Source organism: Enhydra lutris, unplaced genomic scaffold (assembly GCF_002288905.1).
Source record: "Enhydra lutris kenyoni isolate GAN:26980312 unplaced genomic scaffold, ASM228890v2 scaffoldscaffold15, whole genome shotgun sequence".
NCBI classification, from domain to species: domain Eukaryota; kingdom Metazoa; phylum Chordata; class Mammalia; order Carnivora; family Mustelidae; genus Enhydra; species Enhydra lutris.
In genome coordinates, this window is record NW_019154099.1 from 12086033 (window position 1) to 12097594 (window position 11562).

Here is an 11562-nt window from a genome sequence, read left to right on the forward strand (position 1 = left end):
ACAAGTCTTTCAGAACTGAAGAGAAATGTAGAATATATTTAAAATTTAGTACATTTTAAAAGTTATGCTTAATGTGCTTTGCCTATAAAATGGTTATATTTTAACAGAAAGTTACATATCATCTATTATTAATAACAAATGCCTTACCTTCCCATTCAATTTTGTCACATAATAATGAAATCATGAAATTATTCATATATTAAAAGAAAAAAAATAACCAAAGATGTTTATTGGTTCCTTCCTACCACACCACAAGCACTCTGCTAGACAGGGAGTAATAAAGTACTTATACCACTGGGACATTACATAGTAGTAGCAGCAGAAGACAAGTAAATAGATTACAATATTTGAAAAGTGGTATTAGAAAAATGTTAGAAAATCTCTCACACCAGGTCTAACCATAGACAATTCCTGAGAGGGGACTGAAGTACAAGTTGCTTATTTGGTTAGTGATCTTATAAAATACCATTAGGTCAGGGAACAGGTGATACAGAGAAGGGAGGAAAGACCACACAGGTGGTGCCAAAGGGCAGGGCACTGTTTGGGTCAACTGGGACACTAAGAGATTGTATGGTATCTATAAGGTTGCTCACCACAGTGCCAGTACTTTTCCTTGGTTAGGCTTTCTCAAAGACTTCAAATGTTCTACGGCATTTCAGCCAGGCCAGCACTTGCGAGTGCTTACAGTAACACATAGCTAGATGGTGTGGGGCCCATAAAAGAGGTAACGACATGGACAGGATAGTACCAGAGTCTGTTATAGAAGTATATCAAAATGCACCTGCCCCCAAAGAAGAATGGGGTTGGGGGAGAACTGGATGTTCCTTCCAGTATAAAACTAAATGATACAACTTCTAAAAATTAAGTTGGATTTAGCAAGAAGAATGATGTAGGAAAAATACCCAAAACAAACAAGCAAGCAAACAAACCAAGAAAGTGTAGCATGCCACCTTCAGAAGACAGTAGTTTATTTAAGATTTTGTTTCTTTTTATTCTTGTGCTTGCTCTGAAAGAAGTAGGTAGACAGAAAAAGGAATGGATATTTTAAATTTTAACATAGGTCTTTCTGTTAGATTCTGTTTTAGTTTAGAAAGTTATCCTGAAAACTATGAGAAGACTGTGAGAATTTTAAAAAGAGCCCTTTTTTTTTTTTTTAAAGATTTTATTTATTTATTTGACAGACAGAGATCACAAGTAGGCAGAGAGGCAGGCAGAGAGAGAGAGGGGAAGCAGGCTCCCCACCGAGCAGAGAGACTGACATGGGGCTCGATCCCAGGACTCCGGGATCATGACCTGAGCCAAAGACAGAGGCTTTAACCCACTGAGCCACCCAGTGCCCCTAAAAATCTTTCATTTATTTTTTCTCTCTTTTTTTTCCAAATAAGTACTGAGCCTCCTCTATCAGACCTTGTACTAGGTTCTAAAGATAAATGTTTGCTCTCCCTGTGCAATTGGGGAAAAGACAAATCAGTAGTTATCAACATTATCTTTTTTGGGGTGGAGAGGATGCAGAGGGGCAGAGAGAGAGAGAATCTCAAACAGGCTCCATGCTCACTGCAAAGCCCAACATGGGACTCTATCCCAAGACCCTGAAATTGTGACCTCAATTGAAACCAAGAGTTGGATGATTAACTGAATGTGCCACCCATGTTTGTTATATGTGGTATGCCAAGGCTGCTCAAGTTGCTGCTTGGTATGCAGAAGGGTTTCTGTAAAGGTTGAAGAGGGTTCCCCCAAAATCCATGCTCAGCTGTAACCTCGAGATGTGACCTTATTTGGAAATAGTGTCTTTGCATGTGTAATTAATTAAGATGAGGTCATACTGGGTTAGAATGGGTTATAAATTCAATGACTGGTGTCCTTAGATAATGGTTGTATGGAAACACAGACATAAACATGGGGAAGAAGGCCATGTGATGATAGAGGCGAGGACCAGAGTCACACAGCTACAAGACTACAGCAGCCTAGGACTGTAGGCAGCCACCAGAAGTTAGGAGAGAGGCATGGGGCATTTTCTCCCTAGAAACTTCAGACAGACCTTGATTTTGGATTCTAGGCTCTAGAATTATGAGAGAATAAATTTCTGTTGTTTTAAACCATCCATTTATGGTATTGTTAGGTTAGTCCTGGGACTCTAATAGAGCATCTAACTCAAGGCTGAAAAAAGTTGAAGAGAATGTTTGGTTTTGGGAAGGAATATTTCAAGCAAAATGAAACAAGATTTATAAGTATCCAAAAGAGAGGGAGAAGATTTTGCTCTTGAATAATAAAAATATTTTTTACAAGATGAAAACCTGATGTATGGGGTTAAGAGATTAAGCTAGGAAAAAATACAAGAACTATTTAATAAAGGTACTTCTTGCTTATAAGTTAAGATAAGGATGTTAGAAATTTATCTTCAGAGCAGTAGTCATCAGATATTCTTAAACAGGGAAAACACAGAATCATACTTGAAGTTTATAAAAATTACTACAAGTGCATTATATTCTCCACAAGAGAATGGGCAGAAGAGGGGAAAATCTGATGGCAGAAATACCAGCCATGAAGTTATTTTAGAAATCCAGATGGAAAGTAATTATTAAATAAGGAAGGCACCGGTGGGAATGGAGACTTGTGGATAGATTTGAGAGGCATTTATTAAATAGAATTTTTATAATTTGATGACAAATTTTTATAATTTGATTTAAAGTGTAAAGAATAAGGAAGAGAAAGCAGTCAAGGGTTATCTGCTTGGACCACCAGTGATATCCACTGATTTAGAACAAAGAGTACAATGAGTAGGTATACGAGAGAGAGCTGATTTCAAGTTTGGACATATTGAGATGAGGTGTCTTGGAATATTCAAGTGAATATATCTAATAAGCTGCTGAATATGTGGTCTGATGCTCAAAGGAGAGATATTTGTGAAAGAGAGTTGGAAAGGAAAAACTGATCGGGAAACAATCAGATTACTGCTAATGATTAGTGGAAACTAATCTATTGGTGGAAAAGGGTAGTAGTGATGAGGACCTAGATGAGAGCAGAGATTAAAGAGATACTAATGAAGTGAAATATACAGGACTTACTGGAAAGAATATTTTCAGAGGGAAGTGTGGAAATACTGTTTTATTTGCAGAAAGATTTGAGAATATATGTATAGTAAGAGGAAAGAACCAGTCAAGATGGGCAGATTAAAAGCAAAGCTGAGTGAGAGCCATGAGAATTAAGGGAATCCGATTCAGAAAACGGCTATTGTAAAGAATAATTATGAGCCAATGAGGCATTCTTGCTGCTTCAGTGATTCCTGAACTCAGTGATTCCTAACACAGCCAGGATCTGCTCACTGCCTATGTATATAAAAGATGGCAGGCACCCTCAAGAAGATTATCTTCATGTGCAAAATCAAAAGCTGTCGCATTTTTCTCTTTAGCAGCATCACTTAATAGTGGAGGGGAAGGATGATATTGGACTGTGAGGGTTGGAAAAAATTTGCAACATGGAAAGATACTTAAATAATAGGAATACCTGTATAAATCTTCATAATAGCTTTTCTAACAGTTGGACTTGAGGTGTTTTATCACATATTACTGGCCACTAACAGGCTTTACACAGTCAATAGAGCTGGACTGGCCTTGGTACTCACTACTTCATCTAGGAACTTTACAGAGATCACCAGAGGCATGAATGTGAGGCACAGATTCCAGCTTTCAACCATATTCTGTGAAGAGAGAGAATAACAGGTGAAAACTGGAATATATTTGAGGGTATATGATTTACATGAGAAAGGGAGATGGAATCTGATGATTCTAATTTCTTTGGGAGGTAAGAGCTAAGGTTAGTTGCTGAGAATGAGGGTTGCAAGAGTGGTTCATGGGTGGAGGATGGTGAATTCTTAAATAATAGCACATTTCGGACCCCCCCCCAAATAAAAGGTTGATACGTAGAACACTGCAGTGCAGTTCTGAAGACCTCATAATGATTTCCTAATGTATTTGATCAGAACTGTGGTAGCTGCTGGTCGTGGTAGAAAGAGGTTGTGAATTACGAAACACTGAGTTTAGATTTAGGTTTAGGTTTAGGTTGTGATTCAGCAAATGAGTGGAGTCCCTTGCAATTCTGATTACTATTTGCAAATACACTGCCGGCCAAGGCCAATAATCACATGGTCATTCAGAAACAGTAGCCAGTGAAATGATTCAGTATGAAACCTGCAGCTTTTCTTTGTTTGCTTCTGTTGATCTTTTCCTTTATATTCCTCCTTTAAAATTTTTTTTCTTCCCTTCCCTCTTTTTGTCCTTCACTTTTTAATGTTTTCCTCTTTCTTCGTTTTTATTTTCAGCAAGCATATGCTTTCTTTTTCCTAACTCTTGTAGTGTCTACTTTTATTATATTTCAGATTTACATATTTGACATTTAAAGAGTCAGGTAATGTGTTCAGGCTTATAAGGAAAAGCAATTAACTTCTAGACTTACTATTCCTATCCCAAGTTTCTTGATAATCAAATACTTCATCTGGTTGGAATCACTGTGTCTGGTATTTATTTATTTAACGTTTAGATGTTAACTCTCTTCTCCTTAAATGGCAGTTGAGGATTTAAATCACTTGTGCCCACCACTCACAAGTACATTCCCCCTCCTCTTCCCCCTGGCATAATTCTAACCCAATATTGATTACAACAACTTTTATTTAGGATTTGTAAGATGTTGACTATGTGAATATTGTTCAGAGCAGAAATAATGTTTTTTCCCCCTTGTCCAACTTTTAAAAATTCATTGGAGTTAAAAATTACCTAGATATTCTTTGGCTGAGTTTTCAATGTATCCTGGCACTAACTCAGCACCAAATTTCTGAGATAAGTACACATTTCCTCTCAGGATGATAAAACCCATCTGGTAATTTACTAGTTCCTTCTGTGTACTTTTGCCTTTCTCAAACTGTCCATTTTTCTCTCCCAGTGTATGCTGATAATCTCAAACTCTGACAGCTCTCAGTTGATGTTTCTTTCAACATCAGCTTGGAGATTCTATTTGTCTCTTTCCTGTTATATATTCTACTTTGCCTGCCATCTCTTACAACCCTCCTTTGGAACACAACCTATAGTGGTGTCAAAGCAAAAATTGAACCCCCAAAATTTAAACAAACAGGAATGCTTAGAACTTTGAGCTCAACTCCACTGAAACAAAGGGCTGGAAAGATTTTAATTGGTGGGGTGGGGAGAATCATTGGCCATCTGTGCTTGCTAACTGGATTTATCCAAAGAAAAATAAACTTCCTATATCCTTATGACAGAAAGTAGTTTTACAACTTGGAGGAAGGTGCCTGCCTAAGATAGGCTCCTATTCTGCCAGGGAAATGGTGATCACAAGTCAAAAAGATGGCTCCCAGGTTCCACAGAAAGATATGCCTGGCTTGTAAAACTGCCAAGAAGTCTTTTGGAAAGATTTACATCTCAAAGAGGCAGAGAAATAATTTACAATTCCAAGTTTTCTAAAGCCAGTGCTTTAAGAAAAGGAGGTCAGGGACCTACAATGAGGAAGAAGCTTGTCTAAATTCTAGCATTGCTGAGGGAGATGCTAGGGTCTCCTCAGTCAGTCAGTTTTTTTCCTTCCTTTACAGAAGGACTTGGCTGGTCTCTTGAAACACTCTTGGCTGGTCTTTTGAAACTTCTTTGAGATATTACATGTCTCCCACTTAAATGACAGTTTGTTTTGATGTAGAATTTTAGATTGAAAGTCATTTTTCCTCATAAGAAGGCATTGTTTCATTGTCTCCTAGTTGCAATACTATTAACAAATTGTAAGCTGCTCTCATTTTACATCCTTAATATGTGCATGCTCCCCCCCCCCTTCTGGAAGATTTTGGTCTTATTTTTGTTTCTGTGATTTTGAAGTTTCATTCAAAAATATGTTTTTGTGTAAGTCCCATTTAATTCATTATTCTAGGTATGCAGTATGGTGTTTTTGATGAAAAAATTACACTCTTTAGTTTAAGGAAATGTTCTTATATGATTTTTTTGGATGATATCCCCTGTATTTTTTTCTGTTTACTTCTATATTATTTGAATGTTGAAATCTGTAAAATCTTTTTTCTTTCTGCATTTCCATTTCACTTTTGTTGTTATTTTCCTAACTTTCTGAAATCTATTATCAACTTTAGCTTCCGTTCTCCTCTAATTTTGTAGTGGTAGTGAAGTTAGTGGCTATTTTTTAAGTTTTGCCCTCTTTTCATAAATTCTAAGAGTTCTTTTTTGTTGTCTGTATTTTCCCCTAAAGTGCCCTTTTTTTGATTATTAATATACAATGCTATCTCCTAGCTCTCTGAAAATGAATAGATTTTGAAGTTTCCCACTACTCCCTTACATGGTCCCTGTTTCCTCCAAGTTACTCTCTTTCATTTATTTTTGTCCAAAAAGCTTGTTGCTTTTTGTTTTTTTTTTTGTTTGTCTCCTTCTTTCATATCATTGGCTTTCCTCAAGTGTCTGCCGATTATTCTCTGCCACTTATGTTTAAGTGCAAGGCACTGAAAAGGTGATGTTCAGCTTTTTGTGCATGGGCAAGCTTTGTTTTTACCAGTAGTCGCTGTCAGATAATAACCCAGAGACTTAGCAGACTTATTGGGATTATTTACAAAATGCGGGGACCTAAAAATCTTCTCTCTTGGATTCTCCTGTATTCTTGGTTAGGGTAGTGGGTTATAAGTGAATATAATGACCTAGGCTTTGAATCACTGTATTGAGTGAGTACTGAGTCTCAACTCTCCTCTCAACTTTGCCCTATACTTCAGGTGCAGGACCTCTCCAGTTTCTTCTCCGAATGGATAAACTCTTATTTTCCCTCATTGTTGGTAGAGGCAGTTGCCTACATGTAAGTCCTCCAGGCTTTTGGAGGTCTGATTCCCTCTAAAGACTTTCATTTAGAACTACCTGTTGCTCCAGTTCCCCAGACTTTTCCAGGTTTGCTTCTTGTTGAGTCTCCTCTGTGGTCCTGTAGATATCCATCCTTTTCTTTTTTTGTCAAGTCAGGTGCCACTTGTCTATCAGCTTACCATTTTCCAAATTTGTTTGACATCTGTTTTCCACTCTTTTCTCTTATTTACTTCATGTTAGTTTTCTACAAAAAACTATTTTTTTATGTTTGAAAGAATTGTAAATACACACATGTATTCAATCTGTGAAGTTTCAAATCAAAGAGACATTAGTTTTTTAATGCACTCAAGACACATTACCCATTTGCTTTTTATGTTATAATAGGTTGTGAATTGAGATCTCTATCACATAATCTATTTAGACCAGATTGATTTATTTGAGGATTTTTGGCTCAGGATGCAATTGTAAGATTTTTTAAAATTATATATATATATATATATTTCAGGTAGAAGGGTATAAATGTAGGATATTAAAAAATATTTCAAATAGTGGAAAAATCGGGATATTCCCAGTATGTGTTGGTGGGTGGATTTGAAATAAGAGAAAAAAAAAACAGGAAATAAAGAAAAATATGTGAGACTGGGACTAGACCATAAGCATGAGTGGCATTTTAAAAGTGCTTGATAGAATACATGAAAAATTTCTTCTTTACAGTGATAGATATAAATGTGGCAATTAATCTCATTTCAAATTTTTGGAAATGTTTTATAGTATAGGTAACTATATCTATACATCTCTCTATATATAAAGTACACACTAAAATATAAATATGTTTATATACATGCATACATATATCTGTTTATATGGTAATATAAGATTTTTAAAGGAGTGGCATATAGTACCAAAATTTCTGCAATTATAGTTTACATTTATCCTAAACAACTGTAACATGAAGGCCCAATGTTATTATTCTTGAAATGGAGTATTAAAAGTCAGGAGGAAATATTAAACAAAAAGAACATTAAACATTTATCAATAAAATACATATTTTATATTCTTTAACATAAAAAAACAATTAAAGATGATTTGCTAGCCAAAAGAATGTAACTTGGGGTTTCTTTGCTTTTTAAACTGGCTTTTATGCTTTAGAAAAAAAAATTCTTTTGTTACAAAGAATAGAGTACTATGCCACAATATGCAATGTTTCATAAAATATTTACGAAATTTTATATAGTAAGGATGTAAAATATATTTTAATTGAAAATTTTTTTTTAAAGATTTTATTTATTTATTTGACAGACAGAGATCACAAGTAGGCAGAGAAGCCGGCAGAGAGAGAGGAGGAAGCAGGCTCCCTGCTGAGCAGAGAGCCCGATGCGGGGCTCGATCCCAGGACCCTGGGATCATGACCTGAGCTGAAGGCAGAGGCTTTAACCCACTGAGCCACCCAGGTGCCCCTTAATTGAAATTTTATGTAAGATTATACATACCTACTATATACACATATATTTTTCATGGATCATTGGGAATATACGTAAGACTCAATTATTGAACTAATTAGGTTTCATAATACTTTCTCATCTCTGCCATTTTTAAAAACTAGAATACTTGGGAAATACATTGAATGTGTCATATTCTTACATTAACACAATTACATTAAAGTCAGAAATCATCTGCCAGAATCTGTAACTGATGGATATATTTGAATCCTTGTGTTCTATCTCCTCTACTGGCACATTACTTTATACATTATCTACACAAAATGAAAATTTGGGGTGTCATTTACATTTATTTTTATCCTTAATTGTATTATATAGTCTCTAAACTCAAAACACAGTGAATTCACTGAAACTGGACTACATGTGAAGAGAGAATCTGAAACTAGAGATCTAACTTAACTAGAAAATAATCAGTTTTTAAAAATTAGTGTTTTAACAATAAATATGATAGCTATAGGACATTGTTAGGAGAAATTTAAATGGTTGTGGTTTTGTGGTTGAAATAGTTGGAATTCTAGTGATAAAAAAAAAGTAAGGCTATTATGAGAAAAAAGTTGCTATTTAAAAATCAGTAATGACTCTCTTTGTAGATATATTATCATATATTAGTTGTCTAAAAGTCATATTCAGACCAGAAGGCCTCTTTAATACTTACTGCTATGTGAGCACTGTCACCAATTTGCATCGTTTCCTTCCGTGTCATTTTCAGATACCTGATATTAGTCTACTCTTTTGAATCTAAAGATTCAACATGAAGACAAAATCTGGTTTCTAGACATGAAATATCTATAAATAAGCTTTAAAATACCCTCCTTTCTGCTTCCCTGGTGATCATTCTGCTCTTGTGTACAAGATGGTATACATCCTTTTTTTTACTTTTGACTCTGGAAAAGAGCTCACAAGGATGATGTTGTGCAGTAGCTCATCACTCACATACGCCTGGTGAAAGCTGATTGCACAGTATCATTTCCTCCCCATATGGAAAAGGGGATACCTCACTTGTCACAGGCTATTGAAAGTCGTCAGCTTTCATCAGTGGATCCTGACAACACGGAAGGAATGATTCACCTGAAGGAAGCAGAGGGCATAGCATTTCAAAAGTGATCTCTAAAGACTGATTATTTCTTGTCCTTGACATCCTGCCAAGGGCTAGATACATCGAACATTTGGGATGTAATGGAGCCTACAAATCACTAGTTGCCTAGAGTCTCCCTGGGCCTACAAGAGGATAGCATGCTTGACTTTAGTTCAGTTTTTATTACATGTTGTAAACTTTTGACTGCTCTGATATGCCTTGTCATTGATGTGTCAAGATTGGATAGTGACTGGGTGTCTGACCTGATTGAAATCAAGAATGCTCTATTGGATCTTGTAGAAAATAATGGGAAAGCTTCTGTTGTGAGACCTGGGGCAGTGGAATACATTTCATAATTATGTCATTAAAAAAACACAGAGACTTATTTTAAGAACATTTTTACGAGGAATGAAGGGAAGGGACTTTCCTTGGCCCGCAAAAAATTATATTGAATCATACATTACAAGAATTCAAAAGCTATAAAGTTACAACTTACATACATTTTGCTTTGTAAAAGGGCTAACTTTGTTGGTGGAAATTTGTTCATCCTACACCTGCCGCTAAGTGGTGTTCTGTTGTCTTTGTTTTAAGGCAGTTGATGTAAATGATTTCTTTAGCACACAAGAGAAGGCACAAAAGACTTGTTATCAAATGAAAGTTAAACTCTGCTTTTGTTATTCTGGTATTCAAAGTGCTCACTTGATAATATTTCAGAATCTTTTATGACGGCTTCATGAAATTCCGTTTCCAACAATACGATCTCACTCCATAAGAACACTCTCACTGATAACAGTGGCTTACCCTGTGGAGAAGGGATTGTGGATCAAACAGGTTTTTTTTTTTCCTCTCCAAAGATATTTCCTACTCAGAAAAGCTAGTAAACAAGAAGATAAGGGCATTATTTTAGCCACAGTAAATCCTAGTGAAAGTACCAGAGAACTGGTGGGAAGGAGTAGCCGCAGAGCCTGTTTCAGGCTGATTCTGTAATTTTTCAGTAGGAGAGCGCCCACTTGTATATTAAAAGATGCAGTCCCATCGCTGCCTGGCGAAGTTGATATTTTGAAGAAGTTAAGCAAACTCTCACATCCCTCCCTTGAGTTTAGGAATATTGCCAAAGCAAATAAACACAGCTCCTATGCTAGTATTTGAACCAAATGATCATCTTCTAAACACTTCCTTGCAAAGAGTCCTTTAAATACAGGCAGAAAACTGTGGCTTTTTAAAAATTGTCATTATCTTCAAAATTCATTCTTCTTCTCATGCTTCTCTGCCCTGCATGTGTACGGTGTTAAAGAAAAAACAAAACAGAGCCTGAAAGTAGTTAGAGCCGTAAAAACAGACTTTATTCAGGAACTATTACAAGGGGAAAGAGACATCAGTATAGAATTGGGCTCAATTTTGAATATAAGGACAAGAGAAGATTTATAGTCAAGCAGCAGGGTAGGTGGGTGGGTGTTTGGGAGGGGAGATGGTTGGTGGATAGAAGATTATTGAGAAGAGACATCAAAGGTTAGGGGCATTCTTGCTAATCTGACCTATTGGGATTCTTGCTGAGGTCAGACCAGAGTGAGCAGATACTGCTGGGGTGGGGGTGGGGGGGGGGGGGGAGGTGAGAAGTGGGGAGGGATATGGTAGAGAGGCCTCATCAGGAAGAAAGCTTAGAGCTGCGTGATTAAAGTGTGGTCAAAGAAAGAAGCAGTAAAAGATTGTTCTTCATTGGCAGTAAGTTTATTGGGTAGGTCAATTATAATTTTTTTCTCTTCCATCTTCCTTGTCATGAAGTATCACCCTGAAGTTAACTGACAACCACAATGATTTTCTGAGACTTATAGGCATCTTCTATCAAGGTCTAGTACCATTTTGGAGAAAGCTACATATTTTTTGTATGTGTATACACATTGCATGGTTGAAGCATTTAAAAATTAACTGCAAGTTTTTGGCGTAGTGTTGAGAGGCAGGATTTAGAGTAAAAATTTTCCATCCTGGGGGCGCCTGGGTGGCTCGGTGGGTTAAAGCCTCTGCCTTCGGCTCGGGTCATGGTCCCAGGGTCCTGGGATCAAGCCCCACATCGGGCTCTCTGCTCAGCAGGGAGCCTGCTTCCTCCTCTCTCTCTGCCTGCCTCTCTGCCTACTTGTGATCTCGT